Source organism: Felis catus, chromosome A2 (assembly GCF_018350175.1).
Source record: "Felis catus isolate Fca126 chromosome A2, F.catus_Fca126_mat1.0, whole genome shotgun sequence".
Classification (NCBI taxonomy): Eukaryota; Metazoa; Chordata; class Mammalia; order Carnivora; family Felidae; genus Felis; species Felis catus.
This window is the reverse complement of record NC_058369.1, coordinates 146,781,915-146,809,834: the sequence shown is the minus strand read 5'-3', so window position 1 is coordinate 146,809,834 and position 27,920 is coordinate 146,781,915. Positions and strand designations below refer to the sequence as shown.

Genomic DNA, 27,920 nt, shown 5'->3' with positions numbered 1-27,920 from the left:
ATCCACAGGCCAAGGAGAAAGGCCTCAGAAGAAAGCAACTCTGTTAAGACCTTGATCTTGGACTTCTAGCCCCCAGAATTGTGAGAAAATGAATTTTGTTGTTGAAGCCAACGCGGTCTGTAGTACTTTGTTATGGCAGTTCTAGCACACATAGCCATTCATCACGTTAATTAGATGTTTGGTGGCTGCGATGGTTAACTTTATGTGGCCACTTGGCCAAGCTGTGGCGCCTGCTTGTTTGTTCAAACATCAGCCTAGATGTTGCTGTGAAGGTATTTTCAGATATAATTAACATTTGAATCGGGTAGACTTTGCATAAAGCAGATTACCCTCCACCAGGTGGGTGGGCTTCATCCTATCAGTAGAAGGCCCTAAATAAAAAGACTGAGGTCCTCTGAAGAGGAAGGAATTCTGACCCTAGACTGCCTTCAGACTCAAGACTTACAACATCCACTCTTGCCAGAATTTCCAGCCTACCCGCCCTGCAGAGACTGGATTTGCAACCAAATCCTTAAAATGAATCTCACCTCCCACTCCCACTCGACACATACTATTGGCTCTGAATCTTAGAAGAACCCTGATAAGTGGACTGTTAACTAATAACTGAAGACAGATATTCCATCACTTAATTAATGTCACACTCTTTGTTTTATGTAAAATATATGTTATTTCCAAATTTGTGAATTGAAGAGTTGGTCAAATACTGGCTTCCAAGCAAATTAATTCATCAGCGTGCTGTTTGTTTTTAGGTTTTAATAATGACATTGAGCTTCGTAGGGGAAGTCATCAGAGAGCCAGGAGGAATGAGGAGAGAGATCACTCATCCAGATGCCTTACAATTTACGCCCACGGTGTGCTGACAGCCAGTAAATTCCAACAGAATGAACAATTATAGTTATAATTTTAAAACTGCTTTGTTATGAGCATCCATCCCACTCTTGCCTTTTGATCCTGCCTAATCTTGTCCTGCCCTGTACCTTTACTGCCTCACTTCTTCAGAAATGGCAGGTTTTCTTTCTTCTCTGTTATACACATAAACTAAGCTACTAATCCAGAAAGAAGTCAGCTACAGATGTAGAGGGTTTAGCCAGGGCAAGAAACAAAGATGTGAGACATGAGAGTCAGTGAGAGGCAAGTCTGGGGACAGTAAGGAGTGTGGAGCACATGCAGGGCAGGGTGTGTTGGGAAGTTAGGGGTGGGTGCGGAGGATGGCTCCCTACTCGCCTGCAACCAGGAACAAGCTGGGTGACCTGATGGGTCGCGAGTTAAAGAAAGCCAACAGAACTACATAGGTTGCACTCATGAGATTGGCTTTCCTGTCACCTTGCCCTAAAAGTCACTGTCAAAAAGCTTCCTTCCCTAACATACCTATGAATTTCTACATTTGAGGCTCCCTGTGGAGGTGGGGGAGTATGTAGACCAACCAACAGGCACCTTGGCCCTGATGAAGAGTGATATGCATGGGGTAGAGCCAGTGACGCACTGGTCTTTGAAACAAGATACGAGGCAACCCACAAGGTGGACACCAGAACTTTTTGGGAAGTCTTGCTCACCACAGCACTAAGAAGCATTGCTGTCCAATAGGACTTTCTGCAGTGATGGACATATTTTACATCTGCACTATCCAATATGGTGGCCTCTAGCCCCACGTGGCCACTGAGCATTTGAAATGTTGCTAATGAGACTGCGCAACTGAATTTTAAACTTTATGTAATTAAAATAGCTACCTGTGGTTAGTGGCTACCATATTGGACAATGTAGCCACGTGGTCTCCATAACACGCTGATTGATGATTCTCCCAACATACAGTTTGGGACATATGGAATATAGAAATACCTCATATTTGAAATGATAGTGGAAGAATATCAAGCAAGAAAACTGTTTAGCGTTTGATTCTCAACATGAGTGGGTACCACAACCCCATTAGTTCATATTAGGAAGGAAATGTGCTAGGCTAAACCATAGATTCAGCAGTTCTGGGGCAACACTCTGCTTCCTTTTCTTAATGACTAGGAGCCACTCAGTTAGCCTTGATGGGGCCTTCCATGTTTTTCTAAACAGCTCAGGGACGGGGAGGGGGAGGAATGCTTTCTCCGGGTGTTTTTGTGTTTTTTTTTTAGGGAAAAGACTAGAACCATTATAAACATCATAAGCCATTTTAACAAATGCAAAGTACCCCCCCATTATAAATTATAATGAAGATGTTACTTATTTGATTTCCCCTTTGGGGGGTGGGGAGGGTATGAAGCACTATTTGAATATAACATGGAAGTCGTTCAACAGTATCATTACAGCTGAGTCTTTAAGAGAGTAGGGGACTTCACAGCCTGATCTCAAGGTAAGAAAGGTACCGTTTGGCTTTACCTGCCAGTTTTTAAGAGAACTATTTCAGACCGAAAGGGAAATGAGTGGTTGCAGCAGCCCCTATGACCAGCTTTCAAGTAATGATTATGACTTGAATCATTTCTGAGAAATAAGTGAACAAATTCTTCCACTTTGCTTGATTATGATCAACTCCATCTGCTCGTGCCCATGAGAAGTCTCCATCTCGCATTGTTTTGGAAATGGTCCCCCTGAGTCAGGCTGAATAATCATAGTTAATAAGTTTGGTTTCCTTCTCATTTATTTTTCACTCCATCCTCTGTACCTACCCTTAATTTTTTTTTCTTCCTTTAGAGCTGCTTGAGCACATGAGTATGATCCTTAATCCTAAAGAGCAAGAAAGAAATTTCCTTGTGAGGGAAGGCACTCCACGAGGAATAGGGTGTCACATAATTTATTGTCTAAATTGACATGTTAGAGAATAAAAGTGGTCCCTTTTAATAATCATGTTAGGACAACGGGTATAACCTGGCCACCTTAACTAGAGAAATAAAAAACATGGAAATGTGATCAACCTAGTTAATTATCAAAACAAAATGAAAATGAGTCCAGATTGGCCAAAACAAAAAAGTACAGTACCAAATATTGGTAAACCACCATTTACCTGTTACCTTGGAAAACCAAGGTAAACGTTGACTGGAACTCATACTGTTGGGAGTATGATTTACAACCACTTGTGAAAAGAGTCTGACGTTATCAAGTAAAGATGACCACGCACATATCCTATAATTTGGCAATTCCGTGAGACATGTACTAGAATATTCATAGAAATATTGTTTATAAAAGCCTAAAACTGGAGACGGCACAAATATACCTACACATTAAAATGAACATATTTAAATAATAGCTACATGCTACCACTGTGAAGTTAGTTAACATCTTTATCATGTTTCATAACTCATTTTTGTACGTGTGTGATGGGAACATTCAGATCTAGTCTCTTAGAACTCCTTAAAGTCTGTAATACAGTATCATTGATTATAATCACTATGCTGTGCATTAGCTCTTTGGGACTTGTTTACTAGTTCCCAGTTTGTACCATTAAACAGCCTATTACCAATTTCTTCACCCCCTGGCATCTGGTAACCACTATTCTATTCTCTTACACATGTACCACAACTCTTTTATGCATTCATCTGTTGACCAACACTTAGCTTGTTTCCATGTTTTGGCTTTTGCAAATAATGCTACGATGAACATGGGGGTGCGTATGTCTCTTTGAGCTCCTGTTTTGATTTCCTTTGGATCTATACCCAGAAATGGAATTACTACATCGTATGGTAGTTCTAGTTTTAATGTTTTAAAGGAACCTCCATACTGTTTTCCACAGTGGCTGCACCAATTACATTCCCACCAACAGTGGGAATTACAATTACATTCCCACCAACATAAGGGTTCCCTTTTCTCCACGTCATTGCCCACATTTGCTATGTCTTGTCTTCTTGATGGCAGCCATTCTAGTAGATGTGAACTGATATCTCATTGTGGGTTTGATCCACATTTCCCTGATGATTAGTGATGTTGAGCATTTTTTCCTGTACCTGTTGGCCATTTGGATTTCATTTTTATTTAGTCCCTCTACCTGTTTTTTGAAATAGGATTGTTTGTTGTTGTTGTTGAGTTGTATGAGTTCTTTATATATTTTGGATATTAGTTCCTTATATGTGATATATAGCTTGCAAATATTTTATCCCATATTGTAGGTTGCCTTTTTATTTTGTTGATTGTTTTTTTTTTTGAGTTTACTTCTTTAATCTCTGTGCCCAATGTGGGGCTCAAACTCATGACCCCAAGATCAAGAGCCCCACACTCTTCCAACTGGGCCAGCCAAGTGCCCCTTGTTGATTATTTTTTTACTGTGCGGAAGTGTTTTACTTAATGTAGTCCCACTTGTTGATGTTTGCTTCTGTTTTTTTTGGTGTCATATCTAAAACACCATTGCCCAGTCGTGTCAAAGAGTTTTTCCCTCTGTTTCCTTCTGAGTTTTATGGTATCGGGTCTTATGTTTAACTCTTGAATCCATTTCAAGTTAATTTTTGTGAGTGGTGTTACCCTGGGATCCAATTTCATTTTTTTTTTCTGCGAGTGGTTATCCAGTTTTCCCAACATCATTTGTTAAAAAGACTATCCTTTCTCCATTGAGTGTTCTCGGCTCCCTTGTCAAACGTGTGGAGATTTATTTTTGGACTCTCTATTCTGCTTCATTGGTCTATATGTATATTGCCAGTACCATACGGTTTTAATTACTGTAACTTTGTAGTAGTTTGAAGTCAGGAAATATGATGCCTCCGGCTTTGTTCCTCTTTTTCCTGATTGCTTATGCTATTCAGGATCTTTTGTGTTCTGTACACATTTTAGGAATTTTTTTCTATTTCTTAAAAAAAAAAGCCTTTGGAATTTTGATACAAATTGTATTGAATCTATAAATGGCTTTGGTTAGTATAGGTACCTTACATATATTAATTCTTCCAATCTGTGAACATGAGATATCTTTTTGTGTCTTCTTCAGTTTCCTTCATCAAGGTCTTGTATCTTTCATTGTACAGATCTTTCACTTCTTTGGTTAAATGTATTCGTAAGTATTTCATTGTTTTTTGATGCTATTTTTTATTTTTTTATTTTTTCAACGTTTATTTATTTTTGGGACAGAGAGAGACAGAGCATGAACGGGGGAGGGGCAGAGAGAGAGGGAGACACAGAATCGGAAACAGGCTCCGGGCTCTGAGCCATCAGCCCAGAGCCCGACGCGGGGCTCGAACTCCCGGACCGCGAGATCGTGACCTGGCTGAAGTCGGACGCTTAACCGACTGTGCCACCCAGGCGCCCCTGATGCTATTTTTTTAAGTATTTTACTTTGTTTTATTTTATTTGTATTAATGTTTTCAGGAATAGAGTTTAGTGATTCATCACTTACATATAACACCCAGTGCTCATTCCAGCAACCATCTTCCTTAATGGCCCTTCCCACTTAGCCCCTCCTTCCACCCAATACCCTTCCAGCAACTGTCAGTTTGTTCTGTGTTTTTAAGAGTCTCTTATGGTTTGTCTCCCTCTCTTTTTATAGTATTTTTGCTTCCTTCCTTTATGTTCGTCTGTTTTGTATCTTAAATTCCACACATGAATGAAGTTCTATGATAGTTGTCTTTTCTCTGGCTTATTTCACTTAGCATAATACAAATTTTAAGATTGTTCTAGCTCTGTGAAGAATGCTGGTGTTGTTTTGATAGAGATTGCACTGAATATATAGATTGCTTTGGGTAGTATGGACATTTTAGCAATATTTGTTCTTCTAAGCCATGAGCATGGAATGTGTTTCCATTTCTTTGTGTCTTCTTCAATTTCTTTCATAAGCTTTCTATAGTTTTCAGCATACAAATCTTTCACCTCTTTGGTTAGGTTTATTCCTAGGGATTTTATGGGTTTTGGTGCAATTGTAAATGGGTTTGATTCCTTGATTTCTCTTTCTACTGCTTCATTGTTGGTGTGTAGAAATGCAACCAATTTCTGTACATTAATTATATCCTGCAACTTTGCTGAATTCATGGATCAGTTCTAGCATTTTTGGGGGGGAGTCTTTCGGGTTTTCCACATACCGTATCATGTCATCTGCTAAGAATGAAAGTTTGACTTCTTCCTTGCTGATTTGCGTGCCTTTTATTTCTTTGTGTTGTCTGATTGCTGAGGCTAGGACTGCCAACACTGTGTTGAACAACAATGTTGAGAGTGGACATTCCCGTCCTGTTCCTGACCTTAGTGGGGAAAGCTCTCAGTTTTTCCCCACTGACAATGATATTAGCTGTAGGTCTTTTGTATATGACCTTTATGATCTTGAAATATGTTCCCTCTATCGCTACTTCCTTGAGGATTTTTATCAAGAAAGGATGCTGTGTTTTGTCAAGTGCTTTCTCTGCATCTATTGAGAGGATCATATGGTTCTTGTCCTTTCTTTTATTGATGTGGTGTATCACATTGATTGATTCGCAGCTATTGAACCAGCCCTGTAGCCCAGGAACGAATCCCACTTGGTCGTGGTAAATAATTCTTTTAATGTGTCATTGGATTCAGTTTGCTAGTAGGCATATGATTGTTTATAGTAGTTTCTTATGGTCCTATGTGTTTCTCCAGTGTCAGTCATAATGTGTCCTGTTTCATTTATGATTTTATTTGGGTCTTGTTTTTTTCTTAGTCTTGCTAAAGGTTTGTCAATTTTCTTGATCTTTTTGAAAAACCAGGTCTTAGGGGCGCCTGGGTGGCGCAGTCGGTTAAGCGTCCGACTTCAGCCAGGTCACGATCTCGCGGTCCGTGAGTTCGAGCCCCGCGTCGGGGCTCTCTGTCCCAAAAATAAATAAACATTGAAAAAAAAAATAAAAAAAAAACCCAGCTCTTAGTTTTGTTAATTTTCTCTGTTTTGTTTTATTGTTTTTTTGGGGGGGGGTCTCTATTTCATTTATTTCCAGTCCGATCTTTGTAATTTCCTTCCTTCCACTAACGGCAGGGCTAGTTTGTTCTTCCTTTTCCAGTTCTTTGAGGTGCAAAGTTAGGGTTCACTTTGGTTTGGTTTTTTTTTTTAGATCTTTCTATTTTCCTAACATATACATTGATTACTCTAAACTTCTCTCTCAAGACTGCTTTTGAAGCTCTCACAGGTTTTGCTATGTTGTGTTTCCATTTTCAATTGTTCTGAATATCTTGATTTCTTCTTTGACTCACTGGTTGTTCTGGTGTGTGTTGTTTAATTTTTACCTATTTGTAGATTTTCCTGCTTTCCTCCTGTGATTTCTAATTTCATACCATTGTGATCGAAAAAGATAGTTAGCATGATTTCAATCTTCTTAAATTTGGTCAGACTTGTTTTGTGCCCTGTCGTATGGTCTATCCTGGAGAATGTTTCTTATGCACTTGAGAAGAATGTGTATTTGCATTTAATCAATGGAATGTTTCGTACGTGTCTGTTAGGTCAATTTGATCTAATGTATCATTCAAGTGTATCGTTTCTTTGTTGATTTTCTTTCTGGATGATATATCAATTGCTGACAATAGGATAGTGAAGTCCCCTATGATTTTTATATTGTTGTCTATTTCTCCCTTCAGATCTGTTGGTATTTGCTTAATATATTTCAATTAAAAGATGTTTTCATTTATTCATTTTTGGGCAGAGAAAGAGAGCGAGCGAGCGAGCAGGGCAGGGGCAGAGAGAGAATCCCAAGCAGGCTCCTTGCTGCCAGTGTAGAGCCCAACACAGGGCTCAAACTCACGAACCATGAGATCATGACCTGAGCCAAAATCAAGAGCCGAACACTCAAGCAACTGAGCAACGCAGGTGCCCCTGCTTAATACACTTAGATGTTCCAGTGTCGGGTGCATATATATTTACCATTGTTATATCTTTTTGATGAATTGACCACTTTATCATTATCTAATGACCTTCTTTGTCTCTTGTAACTATTTTTGGTTTAAAGTCTTTTTGTCTAATAAAATATAGCCATCCTCACTCTCTTTTATTTTATACTTGCATGGATTATCTTTTCCATTCCTTCACTTTTTTTTTTTTTTTTATTTTAGAGAGAGAGCGTACTAGCAGGGGTGAGGGGCAGAGGGAGAGAAAATCTTAAGCAGGCTCCACGCTCAGCACAGAGCCCAACATGGGGCTCAATCCCATGACTCTGGGATCATGATCTGAGCCAAGATCAAGAGTCAGAAGCTCAACCAGCTGAGCCACCCCAGTGCCCCCTCTAATCCTTCACTTTTTACAGCTGAAGGGAGTCTCTTGCAGGCAGCATACAGTTGAGCCCTGTCTTTCCACCCATCCAGCCACTGGGACTTTTGGTCAGTGACTTCAATTCACTTACATTTGGAATGATTACTGACATGTGAAGACTTACTAATGCCATCTTGTTAATTGTTTTCTGGTTGTTTTGCATTTGCATTTCTTTCCCCTCTATCTCTGCCTACCTTTGTAAATTGGTAACTGTCCATGGTGGTATACTCTTTTTTTTTGCTATCTTTATGTCTAATGTATCTGCCTTAGGTTTTTGTTTTATGGTAACCATGAGGCTTGCATAAGACATCTCCTAGATAAAGTAGCCAGGGGCACTTGGATGGCTCATTTGTTAAGCATCTGACTATTGATTTCAGCTCAGGTCATGATCTCACAGTTTGTGAGTTTGAGCCCCACCTTGGGCTCCGTGCTGACAGTGTGGAGCCTGCTTGGGATTCTCTCTCTCTCTCAATCTCTTTCTCTCTCTGCCCCTCCCCTGCTCTCTCACTCTCTCAAAATAAATAAATAAACTGAAAAAAAAAAACAAACCCAGCCCATTTTAAGCTGATAGCAACTTAACTTCATTCATCTATAAAAGCTGCTCTTTTTTACTCCTTTTTATATTTTTGATGTCACAGTTGACCTCTTTTTGTAATGTGTATTTGTTAACACATTATAATAACTATAATTATTTTTAATACTCTTTTCCTTTGGCCCTTATACTATAGTTAAGTGATTAACACAGCATTCTATTACAGAGTTAGAGTTTTCTGGATCTGACTGGATATATACCTTTATCAGTGTTTTGTTTTATGTTTTCATGGCACTAATTAGCCTCTTTATGTTTCAGTTTCAAGAATTCTTTCCAGCATTTCTTGCAAGGCAGGTCGAGAGGTGATGAACTCTCTCTGCTTTCGTTTGACTGGAGAAGTCTTTATTTTTCCTTTGTATCTGAAAGATAACTTTGCCAGATAGACCATTCTTGACTGGCAACTTTTTTCTTTCAACAGTTTGAATATATCATCCCACCCTCTCCTGACCTGTAGGGTTTCTACTGAGAAATCCACCGGTAGCCTAAAGGCAGTACCTTGCAGGTTATAATCTTTTTTCCCTTATCTGCTTTTAAAATGTGTTCTTTATCCTTGAGTTTTGACAATTTCATTGTAATGTGTCCTGGAGAAAGTCTTTTTGTATGAGGATAATAGGCTGATCTATTAGCTTCATATATTTAGACATCCAATTCTCTCCCCAGGTTTGGGAAACCCTCAGCTATTATTTCTTTATGCAAATTTTCTGCTCCTTTCTCCCTCTCTTTTCTTTCTGGAATCCCGATTATTCTAATGTTTGGCCTTTTGATAGACTCCCATAGATCACATAGGCTCTCTTTGCTTTTTTTCATCGTTTCCTTTGTTTGCCTCTAGCTGGGTTATTTCAAAACTCCTATCCTCTAACTCATTTCTTCTATTTTTTTTTAATTTTTTTTTCAACGTTTATTTATTTTTGGGACAGAGAGAGACAGAGCATGAACGGGGGAGGGGCAGAGAGAGAGGGAGACACAGAATCGGAAACAGGCTCCAGGCTCTGAGCCATCAGCCCAGAGCCCGACGCGGGGCTCGAACTCACGGACCGCGAGATCGTGACCTGGCTGAAGTCGGACGCTTAACCGACTGAGCCACCCAGGCGCCCCATCATTTCTTCTATTTTTAACTTGTCTTTTCTACCGCAGATTCTATTGCATGTTTTACTTTATATATTGAGTTCTTCAGCTCCAGAATCTCTGGTTCTTTTTATAATGTCTATCTCTTTGAGGAAAAAAAAAATCATATTTTTTTTTCAAGATGTCATTGAATTATCTTTCCTGAGTTTTCTCGTAGCTTGCTAAATTTCTTCAAAAGAGCTATTTGGAATTCGCCATCAGCTAGATCACAAAGTTCCCTACCTTTGAGCTCAGTGTTTGGAGAATTGTTTTCTTTCTGTGATGGTCTGTTTCTTTGATTTTTTTTAATGTTCCTTATAGTTTTGCATTTCTGCTTTTGCATTCGAAAGAGCAGGCACTTCCTGAAATCTTTGCTAGTTGCTTTCAGAAGGGGCATTCTGTTTGATGGTGATGTTGTTATCTGGTGTTGTATTGGTACACCTGCTCCACTCTTCCTGCTCCCTCTAGTGGCGGAATTCTTAACATTTTGTCTTCTCGGGTTTTTCCAAGTCACTGGGCTAGCTATGGAAACCTCTCTTTTCCAGAAGGTGGCACTGTAGCTCAAGTTTGTGGTTTCTCCCTTGCCCACATACTGTGGCCTATTTTCTGAGCCCCTTCTTTGTTCACAGCAGCTTGCTCTTTGCGGCCACACTTGGAAGCGTGCACAAGGAATTGTTGCAGAGTGAGGGGAGGTGTGGGTTTAGCATTTGAGGCATTGGCAGTGTCTGAGGATCTGGTACTCCCAGAGGCTCATGGGTGGACTTCCTGCCCAGTGCAATCAGCAGGAAAGATGTCCTGTGTCTGCCTCTTTCCCCATCTCCTCCCTCCCCCCCCCCCCCCCCCCCCAGTCACGCAGGTCCTGCTTCAGTACTCTGGGTGCTGTTGGAAAAAAATGGGTTTCTCCAGCCACTTCCTGCACAGCTGGGGTAGCAAGGCATTCACTCACTGCTATCCTTTCCCCCCCACAAGACAGGCCACCACCCCTGGATAGATTAGCCCAGCAGTGTTTCCTTGGGGGCTGGAGCGGGGATGGGAGCTGGGTAAGTTTCTCTTACTGCCCCCTTTGCTACGATCAAAAAATTTTTTTCTAGAATGGCATGCTGGAATCTCCTCTCTGGAAGGCTGGACTTTTGCAAATTCTCTCCTGTGCATGAGTATCTGCCCAGGTCTTCACTCTCTAGTCCCCTTTCTCCCCCTTCCCCCTTGGCCAGAGGAATCTGGACAGGTAACTGGCTCTCCTGGCTCCACAGCCCAAACTGAGGTCTGTCTGCCTCTTACTGGATGCACAGGTAGGTGAGACTTCTTCTGGGTCCCTTGGTGTTTATAGAGTGCCGGATCCAACAACTCCCACAAAGGTGCTTTTGTTCTTGGATGGATGTCTTTTCTTGTTTAGAAAGGGGGAGGGATAAAAAGGAAGAATACTTTACATACCACCCTGTGCCGACATCACTTCCCCAATATAATGTTCATTCTTTGTGATATATTTCAGAGCTAGAAAAAGCATGTGAGCAAAATAATATGATAAGCAGTGTGGTAGCGATTAGAGCTTCTCACTTTCTGGGGATGTAATAAGATTATTCTTCCTGGGTCTTTGTGGTTGGGCAGGGGCCGGAGCATGTACGAATTGTAGTCTGTGGTGCAGAACTTGGAGTTGATTCCGAGGCAGCCCCTGGTATGGATCGCATTTTGAAAGGATCATTCCTGCTGCTGCATGGGGGATGTAACATTGAGAGAAAACATGGAACCACAGTGCCCAATTAGAGAGCTGGTGATGGTGAGCGATGGTGGTGAATTGGAGGTCAGTGGAAGCAGGCAAAACAGACAAGAGTGGGATTCTTTTGGAATGTGTTTTGCAGGTGCATCTGACAAGACATGTGGAAGGGTGGAACACGGGGCGGTTGAAAGAAGGAGAGGGATTGCAGATGATTCTTATGTTTTTGGTTGAGCAACTGAATATATGGTGAACCCATTTCCCGAACTGGGGGCAAATGAAGGATTCACAGGTTTGAAGGAAGGGAATGGAGCTAACTTCTTTCCTTATTAGCTTTAGATATCTATCAGACAGCCATGTGCACATGTTAAGTAAACAGGAGGATCTGGTACTCCCAGAGGCTCATGGGTAGGCTTCCTGCTGAGTGCAGTCAGCAGGAAAGATGTCCTGTGTCTGCCTCTTTCCCCATCTCCTCCCTCCCCCCCAATCACAGAGAGGCAGCCCCATCTCTCAGGGGAATGTCCAGAGCTGGCCACGTGTATATTTAGGAATCACTAGCATATAAATGGTATATAAGTGAAAGGACTAGATTGGATCATCTAGAGAGAATATAGATAGGAAAAAAAAAGCTATAAAGGTAGGAGACAACCCGGGCTAGTATGTAGTCATAGAAGCCAAAGAGGAAAGTGTGTTTAAATGCTGTTGAGAGACTGAGTGGGATGATATAAAGCAGTGATTAGTATTTGGCAGGTGCCCTGTCCAGGGGAGTTTCAGTGGCGTTCTGGGGGAAGAAGGCAGGCTGCAGGGGTGGCGGGGGGTGGGGGGGAGGTTGAGGGAGGAATGGGAGAAAACGAAGAAAGAGATTAAAGGGAATTTTCGGGCGAAGTTGCACTCTGAAGAGGAACAAAAAATGGCATGGAGTTCGAAAGAGACATGTGGTAAAGGCAGATCTTGTTTCTGTTAAGGTGGGAGATAGTGGAGCACGTTTGTTTGCTAACACTGATCAGCCAAGGAAGAAACTAATGACGCAGGAGATTAAGAGGTTAACTCCGGGGAGAGGGGGGTCAGATCCAGGGCACAGAGGAGGGGTGGTTCTTTCACCAGAAGAGAGATCCTCCAGCCACAGCTGGCAAGAGCAGGTAGGAGTTGGTTTTAATGAGGCAGCTAGGAGGGGGTCCGCCTTGATTGTCTATTTCCATTGACTTACGAAAAAGGGAAATGGAATACTGGTCCCTGGAACCCAGTAAAGACCCCCAACTGCACAGCAAAAAGATTCCCATGAAACCATAAGATAACGGAAAGCAATCAAGCCCTACGCCTTCCTTTGTTAACGTTAAGATTTAAGGGTAAAGAATGAATCCTATAAGCATGTAAGTGGAAAACAAAGGTTACAAACAAAGGTTTAGCCAGGGTGGCAGAGTTAATATCAGATGACTTCTCCTACTGAAAACAACAGTAAGAGATGTATCACTAAAAACCTCCTCAAAATATTTAAAGAACAGGTAATTCAGGCAGGATCTGAGGGGCTACGATACGGGAGACAAGGGAAATACAGTGAAGTGGACCTCCCCCAGCTTTTCTCTTGGGAGCCGTAAAGTAGGGGAAGAGACTCCTAGTCAACAGCAGCAAATAGAATTTATAGACCTTTCATAATTCAAGGATGATGACACAGTTACCTGTGTAGAAGATTCAAAAGCATCAACAGGTCAACTATTACAATTAACAGGTTCATTGGCAAGGTTGGTAGATACGAGATCAATATTAAAAAGTCCGTTGTATTTTTATACACTAGCAACAGAAGAATTAGACAACGGAATTTTTAGAAACCAGGCTGGCTTCATATTCTGCCGTAGTATGTGATGTCAGAAAATAAGAGAGCATTGTCTAGCAAGTTTTGAGGGGATATGTTTGTGATCTGGCAAATTTCCTTCCTCTTTGAAGTGACGGAAAGACACTCTTAGATATGCAACGTTGTGCTAATTTTATTTATTTATTTAAAAAAATTTTTTAATGTTTATTTATTTTCGAGACAGAGACAGAGCATGAGCAGGGGAGGGGCAGAGAGAGAGGGGGACACAGAATCCGAAGCAGGCTCCAGGCTCCGAGCTGTCAGCACAGAGCCCGACCTCACAAACCGTGAGATCAAGACCTGAGCCGCAGCCGAAGCTGGACTGAGCCACCCAGGCGCCCCAATGTTGTGCTAATTTTAATGGTGCGGGTGTGAAGGAGTACTCCTTGATTGTGGCTATTTGCCAGTAAAAATTACTTCATGTTGTACTGCAGCCCACCCGCAGCATAAACCAAGATAAAGAATTCATGAGTGATAGAGGCATAGTTTGCAAAGACTGGAAGTAGGCAGTTTCTGTAAGATCCTAGTTTCTGTAAGAAAACAAGTTTCTGTAAGATACTAGTAAGTGTATTTATAAACTATTTTTAGGTATATGTACAAAGTCTAATTTTTAGATCAACAAATGGGCAAAAATAGGTGAGTCATGACCAAAGTGGAATGTACAAAGTAATTTCTTCAAACATCATACCATTTCACTCTCGACCTTAGTCACTAGTGTGCAGCTCGTTAAATTTCCTGTAAGTGAAATACGCTCTTGCAGCCATCACACATATCAAGAAGTGAAACATTATCGGCACCCCAGCAATTTAAAAATATTTTTAAAATTAAATGTGGTAACTAGTAGGACAAAATCAAAATCTAGCCAACCTACCCCCCCAAAGGTAGAATTGAAGAAACTGCAATTTTGTAAGTCAGCAGAAGAGGGCGCGCTTGAGCTGCAAGATGCGGTACACTGCGGAAAATCTTCGTCTTTCCTCTTCTAGCCGGTCTAGCTGGTCCAAGAAAAAGACGGGACATTTTCAATGAATGGAAAATGGATGGCAGATAACATCTAAAGAGAGCCAATCTATAAAAGGAACATAAATAAAAATCAAAACATTTCAGCTGATAAAAATTCCCTCCCCAAAATGAGCCAAAGGAAATGGATGCACAATAACTGATCTGAGGTAAACATTCTTAAACGTTTGCAGATCTGGAAAAGCACCTAGAGTCACAAACTCAGAAACGCAGAACAGGAATAGACCCCTACTACCACCGAGCGAACGAACAAAAACAGGACAATATGAAATGAGTGTATCGCGGTAATGGTGGAAGAGCTTCTCTGATCAGCAAATAACAGTCATAAATTCCTGTCACATATAAAAACAACCACTTGAAGGCACACTGGAGAACAGCCAGAAAGAACCAGAAAACTGGCGGACACTGGGCAGAAGAGCAGAGTACTGGGTAAGTTGCCCATTTGGGTGGCTTTTAGCCTGAGAGCAGCCTACAATCCTCCTCCATAGGGGTGCCCAAAAGTGGGATGGAAACCCCCAATCTGGGGCGCATGGGGGGCTGAGTCGGTTGAGCATCCAGCTCTTGATTTTTGCTCAGGTCATGATCCCAGCTTGGGATCGAGCTGGTCTCTGGCTCCATGGAGCCTGCTTGGGACTCACTCTCTCCCTCTCTCTCTCTCTCTCTCTCTCTCTCTCTCTGCCCCTTTCCCCTGCCCGTGCATTCATGTTTTCTCTCTCTCTCTCTCTCTCTCTCTCTCTCTCTCTCTCTCTCTCTCAAAAATAAATAACTAAAAAGAAAAAGAAATCCACAATCTGACTAGCTTGAAGAAAAATGACAGAGTTTGAGGCGACCACAGTAGATATAAAGATGGGAGTTATGATGTGTTGTGTCTCCCCAAGATGCATATGTTGAAGACTTAACCCCAGTATGTCAGAATGTGACCTTACTTGGAAATAGAGTCACTGCAGATATACTTAGTTAAGATGAAGTCAATTGGAGTAGGGTGGGCCCCAATCCAGTATAATGGGTGTCCTTACACCAGGGGCAAACTGGGACACAGATATGCACCCAGGGGGAGCGATATATGGAAATTTGGGATGATAACTAAGGAACAAATTTTCCAAATTTTCTGAACATCAAAGACTATTTTAAAAGAGTTGAGAGAAGAGGGGGACCTGGGTGGCTCAGTTGGTTAAGTGTCTGACTCTTGATTCTAGCTCAGGTCATGATCTCATAGTTCGTGGGTTTGAGCCCCACATTTGGGCTCTGGCTGACAGTGCAGAGCCTACTTGGGATTCTCTCTCTCCCTTTCTCTCTGTCCCCCACTCACACATGCATTTGCTTGCTCTCTCTCTCTCTCTCTCTCTCTCTCTCCCAAAAATAAATAAACTTTTGGGGCACCTGGGTAGCTCAGTCGGTTAAGCATCCAACTCTTGGTTTCAGATCAGGTCATGATCTGGTTTCATGAGTTTGAGCCCCACATCATTCTCTGCACTGGCAACATGAAGTCTGCTTGGGATTCTCTCTCTGCCGCTCTCCCGCTCACGTTGTCTCTGTCTCTCTCAAAATAAATAAATAAACATAAATAAATAAACTTTAAAAAACAAAGAGCTAAGAGAATATTCAACACACAGAAAAACACATATTAAATAAAACAAAATACACAATAAAGACAGTATTAAATAGATTTAAAACCCGACTTGTCACTTGTTTCCATATGTGTTAAGTGGAAATTCACCTATTAAAAGAAAACGATTTTCAGCTTCATAAAGCACAACCCCACTCTGTGCCGGGTTTAGGAGATACGCCTAAATCGAAGTGATTCAGAATGGCTGGTACTGGAGAGATGGGCAAAGGTACAGCAGGCAGAGAAGACAAGAAGATCGCAATACAGAAAATGTTGCATTTGGACGAGAAGCATTCAATGAGCTGGCAGAGTGTGTGGCCGCGGTGCAGGGGTACAAGAACACCTGGCTTGAGGTGGGTGGGGTGGGTCCCAAACAGACCAGGTTTCATCACTGGCCGCTGACAGAATCCAAAGGCAGAGAGATGGGGGTGGTGACACAAGAAAGGAATCTATTTCAGTGAGGCCAGCACCCAGAAGATGGCGGACTCGTGTCTCAAAGACTATCTGCAAAGGGCCCCCAACACTTCCAGGCTTATGTAAGGAAAATGTGGGAAGAGATTGGTGAGCACGGCCACTGGGCAGTAAAGGCCAGGTTGGTCATTGTCCTGGGGTCAGTCCTGGGGGGTCTCGCTGGCTCAGGGCGGTCCTTGTTCCTTGAGGGGGTAGTTTCAGTGCTCATCAGGGGATGCTTTTCCTGCAGGGTCTTTTGCCTGAGTCAAGAGATGAGCTGGAAAGGACTTAATCAATTAGAAAGTTCGAGGTCAAAATGGAAGTAGTTGGAGTCCCCTTTCAGATACTCGATAATGCCACCAGCCACAATTCGCGATGATAATACATCAGTTACGAATCTATCTGGCCCAGATCGCACAGAAACCACTTTTATAAATCAGAAACTTAAGGGTATACGCGAGAAATACAAAATCGACACCAAAACTAGCAGATGTCACTTTCGGTCCAACACAGGACCTAGATCACATGGGAAAAAAAGAAGATTACAGAAAATCTAACAGCATCATCGATGCATGGAATATATCTCCATATGTATACATATACATACACACATACATACATAACACATGCTAATAGGATCTCACCTCGAGCGCATGCCACGTTTTTTCTGCTTTTCTGTCCCAGGGCCTTCTCAAAGTGCACTGAACCCTGTTCCTATGGACTGAATGTTTGTGTCCCTCCGCAGTTCATAGGCTGAAGCTGTAACCCTCTGTGTAATGGTATTCAGAGGTGGGGCCTTTGGAGGTAATTAGGTTTACATGAGGTCCTGAAGGTGGGGCCCTCGTGTGAGGACACAGTGAGAAGATGGTCAATCGCAAGCCAGGAAGAAAGTCCTCCCCAACATGACCTGTGCTGGCGCTCTGTTCTCAGACATCTAGCCTCTAGAACCTTAGGAAATAACATTTCTGTTGTTTAAGCCATCCATTCTATGGGCTTTCTGTTATTGAGCAGATGAAGACACTTGCTCAGCACGGGACCTAGCCTGAGAGAATTGCAGGGTAGTAGTAATGTCCCAGAGCCTTCTCTCGGCAAAGCTAGATGGCCGCTAGTGGATAAAAGTGAGAATTCCAGAGCTGCAGAGCCTAACTTCCTGGTGAGCACGGCAGAGAACTCAGGACACCCTTCCCCCACCCAGCCCAAACTCCTAGCATAGAGGCTCTACCCCAAGCACAACCAGTAAAGAATACTGAGGCCCTGGGGGCGCCTGGGTGGCTCAGTTGGTCGAGCATCTGACTTTGGCTCAGGTCATGATCTCACCTCCGTGGGTTAGAGCCCCCTGTCAGTCTCTGTGCTGACAGCTCAGAGGCTGGAGCCTGCTACGGATTCTGTCTCTGTTTCTCTCTGCCCCTCCCTTGCTTGTGCTCTTTCTCTCTCAAAAATAAACATTAAAAAAAAGGAGAAGAAGAAAAATATTGAGGCCCTGAAATGCCTGGGTGGTTCAGTCGGTTGGGCATCCAACTCTTGATTTCGGCTCAGGTCATGATCTCATAGTTCATGGGATGGAGCCCCACATCGGGCTCTGTGCTGACAGTGTGGAGCCTGCTTCGGATTCTCTCTCTTCCTCTCTCTCTGCCCCTCCCTCACTCTCTCTCAAAAATAAGTAAATAAGATTTTAAAAAAAGAATATTAAGGCCCTAATTCATTGCCTTTGCTCCATCTTATAGGGCAGAAATTTTACACCAAGAGACGCAAGCCAGCCCCTAGTAGCCTACTCCTAGAGTGACCCAAAGTCACTCCATAAGTCACTCCTGAGAAGCCAGATGCAGAGATTTTGCTAAGGGGGAGAGGCAGTCCAAAGGATTAGGGAGCATCCAAGTTTAGCATCCCTAAAAGAACTATTTGAAACAGAGTGTAGAGGGGGGGTGGTACCTGGGTGGCTCAGTTGGTTAAGCATCCAACTTTGGCTCAGGTCATGATCTCCCAGCCTGGGAGTTCGAGCCCCACATCAGGCTCTGTGCTGACAGCTCAGAGCCCGGAGCCTGCTCTGGATTCTGTGTCTCCCTCTCTCTCTGCCCCTCCCCTGCTTGTGCTCTGTCTCTGTGTGTCTCTCTCAAAAATAAACATTAAAAAAAAAAAACTGAAACGGAGTGTGGGGAAATTCAATACTAAGGGCACTCTCAAAAACAATGGATATTTGGTGGTGAGCCACAAGGACGAGGCTGGTTGAGCCACGAGCTCAACCGGAGGCCAGCTAACCTAACCAGAAAATCCGGGGAGAGACAGCTATAAAGAATCCTGAGGTCAGAACAAACCTCAAAGACCTGCCTCTAAAACAACCCCTGCAAAGGGGTCAATTCAATCAGATCAGACTATGGAGCAATGTATATACCCCAGGGCACTGGAAACTGTGGAGCAATCAGCTAGCACTTAGCCTAACAGCTGCCATGATCAGAGAGAGAGACAGTCCAAGGGAGTCCTGCAAAAGCCTCAGTTGTACCAGGATGACTGTGCACCTGCACAAGGGTGTACCCTCTGAGAAGCCACCTCAGAGGTTTCACACCGTAGGGGAAGCAGACATCACTCAAATATTGCAGCTGGTGGCTAAACATCCCAGCAGACAACAACATGCCCTGGGGTGGAAGGAAATGAGTATTGCTAACTGCTCAGAGTTGCTACAATATATTATGTAAAATGTACAGTTTTCAACAAATAATTATGAAACATGCAGAGAAGACCCACAAAGCAGTCATACATGTTTAAAAAGCTAATGGAAGTGATTCTCTTTTTTTTAATTAAGTTTTTTAAATATTTATTTTTGAGAGAGACAGCGCATCCATGTGAGCGGAGGAGGGGCACAGAGAGAGGGAAACACAGAATCGGAAGAAGGCTCTAGGCTCTGAGCTGTCAGCACAGAGCCCAACGTGGGGCTCAAACTCACAAACCATGAGATCATGACCTGAGCTGAAGTCAGACATTTAACTGACTGAGCCACCCAGGCGCCCGGAAACCATTCTTAAAGAAGTAAAGAAGTGTGACAATGTCTTATAAAATAGAAAATGTCAGTACAATAAAGACATAGAAATTATTAAAAAGAAAAAAAAAAAGAATCCAAAGGAATTTCTGGAGTTGAAAAGTATTAACAGAAATAGGGGCACCTGGGTGGCTCAGTGGATTAAGTGTCTGACTCTTGATTTCAGCTCAGGTCATGATCTCACGGTACACGAGTTCAAGCCCCACATCGAGCCCTGTGTGAGGCTCCGTGCTGACAGTGCAGAACCCTGCTTGGGATTCTCTCCCTCTCCCTCTCTCTCTCTCTGGCCCTCCCCTGCGCATTCATTCATTCATTCATTCTCTCTCTGTCTCTCAAAGCAAATAACTATAACAGAAATTAAAAAATTTACTGGAGGGATTTAATATTACATTTGAGCAGGCAAAAGAGAGTCAACAATTTCGAAGGTAAATTTATAGAGATTGTATAATCTGAAGGTTCGAGAGAAAAAAAAAATGATGAAAAGTGGGCGGACTCTCAGAGCCAAGTGGGACACTGTTAAGCACACCAACATACACATAGTAGGAAGGAGAGGAGAGCGAGAAAGGAGAGACAATGGCTGAACGCTCCCCAAGTTTGATGAAAAACATTGATCTATACAGCCAAAAAGCCCAACAAACTCTTCGTAAAATAAACACAAATGCTGAGAGCCAAAGATAGAAACATTTGTGGAAAATGTAAGATACTAACTTTAGAGGAAGTCCAGCGAAAGGTTTATGGGAACTCGGTCTACCACGGTTGCCACACTTTTGTACTCTAAACTTATTCCAAACTAAAAAGTTAAACATATACACATACATATATACATACATATGTGTATATATATATGTATATATATGTTTAAAAAGGATTCCTACATCCAAAGTTTATAAAGAACTTCTACAACTCAATAATAACCGGCAACCCCAATAAAAATGGATACATTTTAAAAAATTGATAAATTATCTGGAGGGACACATCACAAAGGAAGATCTAGGAATGGTTAGCACACCGAAATTCATTCGACATTGCTATTCTTCAAAAAATGTAAATTCAGGGTCGCCTGGGTGGCTCCGTCGGTTAAGCGTCCAACTTCCGCTCAGGTCATGATCTCGTGGTTTGTGAGCTCGAGCCCCGTGTTGGGTTCTGTGCTGACAGCTCAGCGCCTGAAGCCTGCTTCAGATTCTGTGTCTCCCTGTCTCTCTCTGCCCCTCCCCCACTCATGCTCTATCTCTCTCTCAAAAATAAATAATAAACATTAAAATCGCACCAGCATTCTTCTCAGAGCTAGAACAAACAATCCTAAAATTTGTATGGAACCACAAAAGACCCCGAAGAGCCAAATTCATGTTGAAAAAGAAAACCAAAGCAGGAAACATCACAATCCCAAACGTTACCCTCTACTACAAAGCTGTAATCATCAAGACAGTATGGTATTGGCACAAAAAGAGACACATAGACCAATGGAATAGAATAGAGAACCCATTATTGGACCCACAAATGTGTGTCCAACTAATCTTTGACAAAGCAGGAAAGAATATCCAATGAAAAAAGTCTCTTTAGCAAACGGTGCTGGGAGAACCGGACAGCAACATGCAGAAGAATGAAACTGGACCACTGTCTTACACCATAAACAAAAATAAACTCAAAATGGATGAAGGACCTAAATGTGAGACAAGAAACCATCAAAACCCTAAGAGGAGAAAACAGGCAACAACTTCTTTGACCTCAGCCACCGCAATTTCTTGCTCGACACGTCTTCAAAGGCAAGGGAAATAAAAACAAAAATGAACTATTGGGACCTCATCAAGGTAAAAAGCTTGTGCACTGCAAAGGAAACAATCAACAAAACTAAAAGGCAACCAACAGAATGGGAGAAGATATTTGCAAATGATATATTGGATAAAGGGTTAGCATCCAAAACCTATAAAGAGCTTACGAAACTCAACACCTGAAAAACAAATAATCCAGTGAAGAAATGGGCAGAAGATATGAATAGACACTTTTCCAAAGAAGACATCCAGATGGCCAACAGACACATGAAAAGATGCTCAACGTCACTCCTCATCAGGGAAATGCGAATCAAAACCACATTGAGATATCACCTCACACCGGTCAGAGTGGCTAAAATTAACAACTCAGGAAACTATAGATGCTGGTGAGGATGTGGAGAAAGGGGAACCCTCTTGCATTGCTGGTGGGAATGCAAACTGGTGCAGCTGCTCTGGAAAACAGTGTGGAGGTTCCTCAAAAAATTAAAAATAGAACTACCCTATGACCCAGGAATTGCATTGCTAGGAATTTATCCAAAGGATACAGGGATGCTGATGCATAGGGGCACATGTACCCCAATGTTTATGGCAGCACTTTCACAATAGCCAAATTATGGAAAGAGCCTAAATGTCCATCAACTGATGAATGGATGAAGAAGATGTGGTTTATGTACACAATGGAATACTACTCGGCAATGAGAAAGAATGAAATCCTGCCATTTGCAGGAACGTGAATGGGACGGGAGGGTGTTATGCTAAGTGAAATAAGCCAGTCAGAGAATGACAGATATCATATGTTTTCACTCATGTGGAACTTGAGAAACTTAACAGAAGACCATGGGGGGAGGGAAGGGGAAAAAAATAGTTACAAAGAGAGAGGGAGGGAGGCAAACCATAAGAGACTCTTAAATACAGAGAACGAACTGAGGGTGGATGGGGGTTGAGGGGTGGGAGGGAAAGTGGGTGATGGGCATTGAGGAGGGCACTTGTTGGGATGAGCACTGGGTGTGGTATGGAAGCAATGAATCACGGGAATCTACCCCCAAAACCAAGAACACAATGTATACACTGTATGTTAGCCAATTTGACAATAGATTATCTTTTTAAAAATTAAAATTAAAACAAAAATTTTTTAATGTTTTTTTTAACATTTATTTATTTTGGAGACAGGGAGAGACAGAGCATGAATGGGGGAGGGTCAGAGAGAGAGAGAGACAGAATCTGAAATGGGCTCCAGGCTCTGAGCTGTCAGCCCAGAGCCCGACGCGGGGCTCGAACTCACAAACCACGAGATCATGACCTGAGCCGAAGTTGGACGCTCAACTGACTGAACCACCCAGGCGCCCCTAAAAAAATTTTTTTTAATTAAAAAAATTTTTTTAAATGTCAATTCAAACCACAACAAGATGCCACACCCATTAGAATATCAGCAGATCAAACAGTAGGTGTTCTCCCTAATTGCTGATGGAAGTGTGTGATGGTCCAACCCCTTTGGCAAACATTTTGGCAGTTCCTGTATTGAATGAAGAACTCCCAGTTCTTTTTTTTTTTTTTTTAATGTTTATTTATTTTGAGAGAGAGAGAGGATCCCAAACAGATCAGCACGAACAACGCAGAGCCTGACACGGGGCTCAAACTCACGAACCGTGAGATCATGACCTGAGGTGAGATCAAGAGTCAGATACTTAACTGACTGAGCCACCCAGGCGACCCAGTTTGGGCAGTTCTTGAGAGTTAAATAGCCACCTGCCAGGGACCCAGCAATCCCACACCTGAGTACCTTCCCAAGAGAAATGAAAATCTATCTGCCCACAATGACGACAGACAAATTCTCACGGCACCTTTATTCATAATGTCCCAAGCCTGAGAATAACCCAAATGTTTGACACGACAGTGGATAAATTGTGGGGCAGACAGCATGGAAAAGCGATCGACGATGAAAGGGAAGAGAATACTGACGTTTGCCACAGCAGGGGTGAATCTCAGAAACAGACCCTGAGTGAAGATGCTGATTGACACAGAGGCGCCTGGACGTTTCGTCAAGTTAAACGTCCGACTCTTGGGTTTCTGCTCAGGTCACGATCTCGCAGGTGGGGAGTTCGTTTGTGAGTCTGAGTGTCACATCCGGCTCTGCGCTGGCAGCGTGGAGACTGCTTGGGATTCACTTTCTCCTCTTCTCTCTGCCCATCTCCTGCTCAAGGTCGTTCGCGCGCTCTCTCTGAAAATAAATAAATTAATTAAAAAAAGAAAAAGAAAAAGAGGGGCCCCTGGGTGGCTCAGTTGGTGAAACTTCCGACTTCTGCTCAGGTCATGATCTCGCCGTTCGTGAGTCGAGCCCCGAGATGGGCTCTGTGCTGATGGCTCAGAGCCTGGAGCCTGCTTCACATTCCCTGTCTCCCTCTCTCTCTGCCCCTCCCCAGCATTCTCTCTCTCTCTCTCTCTCTCTCTCTCAAAAATAAATAAAACATTAAAAAATTTTAAAAAGAAAAAGCAAGCAATGCTCTGGTGATACAAATCAGAATGTCAGTTTCCTCTGGTAGTGAAGGATTTGCTGCAAAGTGATGCAAGGGAATTTTGGGGGTGGGCATTTTCCCCACACCAAGCAATTCTCTGCAACGCCAACTGGTGTTTAGCTCGATCCCACGGGCTAAGGGCTCAGCCCCGCAAGCCTGCACCCACCCCGCTTCAGATGCCGGTCACAAGAAGCAGGTCCTCAGTAGCTGTGCTGTCAGAATTTTGTGGAGGCTTGCTAAGGTAGGCGCGATCAAGTATTAACTCCATTTCCAGCCCCTCTCCCCTCTCTGGAGGATGAAGGGCGGGGATGAAAATCCCAAGCTTCCAGTCATGGCTTGGTCTTTTCGGTGACTGGCCCCCATCCAGGCGCCCACCAGCGTCATCTCATCAGAACAAAAGATGCTCCGGGTTCTCTGATCGCTTAGGAATTTACAAGGATTTTAGGAGCCCTGTGCCAGGAACGGGAGGCAGAGACCAACATATATATTTTCTGTTGTCTCCTACATGCATTTGTCAACCGTTGCTGAAATGTGTAATTAAGATCTCCGCATGTTACTGGATGCAAACTATGCTTCGACAAAACAGTCATAAAGGAAATTCATAGAACTAAAACTCAAATTCAGAAATATCTGTAATTATTAAAGAAGCCGAAGGTTTACATATATTTTATTTCTGCCATCCTTCTGCCTTAGTTATCAGAGATAGCATCCCTAATCAAGGGCCTTTCTAGGTCTTGGGGGGCCTGAAGTGTATATAATTTTGGAGGTCTTTTGTGAGCAGGAGAATCCAGATTTTACAAAGTTAGGCAGGGATGAGGACATTTATTTAAAACTATAAAATACTCGTAGCAAATTAACAGATTGTAAAAAGCTGATGAGGGGACTCCTGGGTGGCTCAGTCAGTTAAGGGTCTGGCTCTTGGTTTCGGCTCAGGTCATGATCTCATGGTTCATGGGTTTGAGCCCCACATCAGGCTCTGCACTGGGATTCTCTCTCTCTCTCTCTCTCTCTCTCTCTCTCTCTCTCTCTCTCTCTCTGCCCCTCTCTCATTTGCACGTGTTCTTTTTCTCTCTCAAAAGAAATAATAGGGGCGCCTGGGTGGCTCAGTCGGTTGAGCGTCCGACTTCAGCTCAGGTCATGATCTCGTGGTTCGTGAGTTTGAGCCCCGCTTGGGTCTCTGTGCTGACAGCTCAGAGCCTGGAGCCTGCTTCAGATTCTGTGTCTCCGTCTCTCTCTGCCCCTCCCCTTCTTGCACTCTGTCTCTCTCTCTCTCTCTCTCTCTCTCTCTCTCTCAAAAATAAATAAACATTAAAAAAATTTAAAAAAACACATTTTTTTTAAAAAGCTGATGAATACCACAAACATCACACGTCTAATCCAATATTTTTTATTAATTTTTTTGTCTCACAAACCTCTATATTTTCCCACACAGATTTTGCCTGCATACTCACGGATCACCTGTTGGCTATGGCAGTGATTTTGCAGTATCATTTTCTATCGAGAGGAGACAAAAATGTTTTCTCTCTTTTCTATGGTTTCATGTATATTTTCAAATTACATATATTCTTATTTATATGTATTTGTGTCTTTTGATTGCTTATAGAGATGCACCAAAGGCACAACTTCACCCACAGAAGTTATCGCCTGTGGTTGTAAGTTCATGCCCTGGAAATATTCCCACAAGGACGTATGGTGTTTAGGATTGGCTATGCTGCATTGTTGACTATATTCCTGCTGAAAGAGTACTTCTGTTTTGACTAGGCATCTATGAGAAGTAAATCCTCGGCTTGTGAGTGCACATTATAACAACGGCAAGGACTGTCTGGGGACTGGCTTCTGCTTCTGTGCATTCCAAGCCCAGTTCTGCTACCACAACTCACATCATTTTGGTGCCAGGCAGGCAGTCTTGTTGCAATAGGACCGCGATGCTGGGAGAGTAGGCTCCATGAGATCACCAGTGTTCTCCGAAGCCGTTCCAGCACCAGAACGCATAGGAATAACTTAATTCTACAGAAATGACTGCAAATCACATGAAGATCGTCTGTGAACCCCAAATTGCTTCTTCAGCTCCACTCTGCCTTAGCCAGATTCAAGTCGTACTAAGGCGACCCAGCGGGACTGGATCTGAGGAGGCATGTGACCTAGGGAAAGTTGGAGAAGGAAGAGCAACTTTAACAGGCTATGGTTACAATAGATCTCACACGGGGCACCTGGGGGGGCTCAGTCAATTAAGTGTCTGACTTCAGCTCAGGTCACGATCTCACAGTTCGTGGGTTTGAGCCCCAAGTCGGGCTCTGTGCTGACAGCTCGGGGACTAGAGCCTGCCTCGGATTCTGCGTCTCCCTCTCTCTCTGCCCTTCCCCTGCTCGTGTTCTGTCTCTGTCTGTCTCTCTCAGATAAATAAACATTGAAAAACGAATAGATATTGCACTTTGCAAATTTTACGGAAACATGACCACCGAGTGCTGGTCCTCTTCCTGGGAACTTGGAAAGGGCTGTGCAAGTGGGTGGTCTGGAAGCATCGTTGTCATGAACCTTGTTCGTGTACATCTGTTTCGATCTAGTTCTTAGCTGGTGGGACACTTCTTAAGGGGGCTCTCTTCCCATTCTGACTGTGTAGAAAGCTCAGCTGTTTCCCTTTGCTCCGAGAAATTCAGATTTTTGTGTGTGAGTTGCGTTTGCTGATAGAGTTGAGTCCTTCCAAAAGATGACCCTAAATGCGTACTGCGGTCCTGCATTCCCAGGGTGCAAAAGGAAGAAGGCTCAAGTGGGAACTTTGCAGCAAATGCCCTAACTTGTACCACAGCGCCCCCCCCCCCTCCACTTTGGGAACTGGAAATCTTTTTTGAGACAAGGTGGTTTGTGAGGACACTCTTTTGGTGGAGTTCAGTCTAAAAGAATGTGTTCGCTATCTCCCATTAGGGTAAGAGTTGAAAGGGGGAAACGATCAGAAATTTCAAAAGGTATATAGAGAAGGATGTAGGGACAGAATCTAGAAAAATTCACTCTGACTTTCTGTGAAAGACATGTGTGAAAAATTGGAGTCATTTATTTGCACCATGAGAAAGGTAAGTTAGTTATATCCTCATGGAAAGGGAATTTAGACTCTCGGGTCACCTCAAATCATTTCCGGGGCAAAGATACACTAGACAGGCACATAAACTAACGAATAATACGTAAATAACAATCTAGCCCCCCCTCACCCCCCGCCCCACCTTGCTCTACTCAGCTCCACTCTACTCTGAGAAGCGGTGTAGTATAAAGAAAAACGCACCAAGAGTTGAACGAAACTAGGAGGCTTTAATCTCTGCTCTGTCACTCATTACTTTTGTAACCGTGGGTGAGTTAACCTCTCTGCGCCTCAGGGTCTCACTTGTACAATATTAATACTAATACCTACGTCATCAGGTTGTTGAGATGATTAAATGAGATAATTCATGGAAAGCATATGGAAGAATGCCTCCCACTGTAAATATTCAATATATGTGAACTGTGGTGGTGGTGCTATTATATGGTCTAGAATCCTTGCTCTGGGCCTTCCTAGGCACAAAACCCTGGGCAAATTATGTCACCTTTTCAAGCCTCAGCCTTTTTTTTTTTTTTTTTCCAACGTTTATTTATTTTTGGGACAGAGAGAGACAGAGCATGAACGGGGGAGGGGCAGAGAGAGAGGGAGACACAGAATCGGAAACAGGCTCCAGGCTCTGAGCCATCAGCCCAGAGCCTGACGTGGGGCTCGAACTCCCGGACCGCGAGATCGTGACCTGGCTGAAGTCGGACGCTTAACTGACTGCGCCACCCAGGCGCCCCAAGCCTCAGCCTTTTCATCAATAATATGCATCTCTGCAGGATTTCTATGAGGATTGGAGATAATCAATCTATATTTAATATAGTTGAGGTTCTCAAAAGTGGAAAGGCTTTTTTTTTTTTTAGAGAGAGGAGAGAATCTTATATTTTTAAGTTTATTATTTTGGGAGAGAGCATGCGTGCAAGTAGGGGAGGGGCAGAGAGAGAAAGAGAGAATCCCAGGCAGCCTTCACACTGTCAGCACAGAGCCCGATGTGGGGTCAAACCCACGAACTGTCAGATCATGATCTGAGCCGAAATCAAGAGTCAGACACTTACCCAACTGAGCAAC

The 27,920-nt window shown here is 43.0% G+C and overlaps 1 long non-coding RNA gene across 1 annotated transcript in view; it reads left to right on the top strand.

The window, feature by feature from the left end:
- LOC123384032 overlaps positions 1-26,129 on the top strand; it is a 42,316-nt gene extending 16,187 nt beyond the window's left edge. Inside the window, exons 2-3 of the long non-coding RNA XR_006594576.1 lie at positions 14,587-14,842; positions 25,544-26,129. This is a non-coding gene — a long non-coding RNA (uncharacterized LOC123384032). The remainder of the gene's footprint in view (positions 1-14,586; positions 14,843-25,543) is intronic.
- The last annotated feature ends 1,791 nt before the right edge of the window (positions 26,130-27,920 follow it).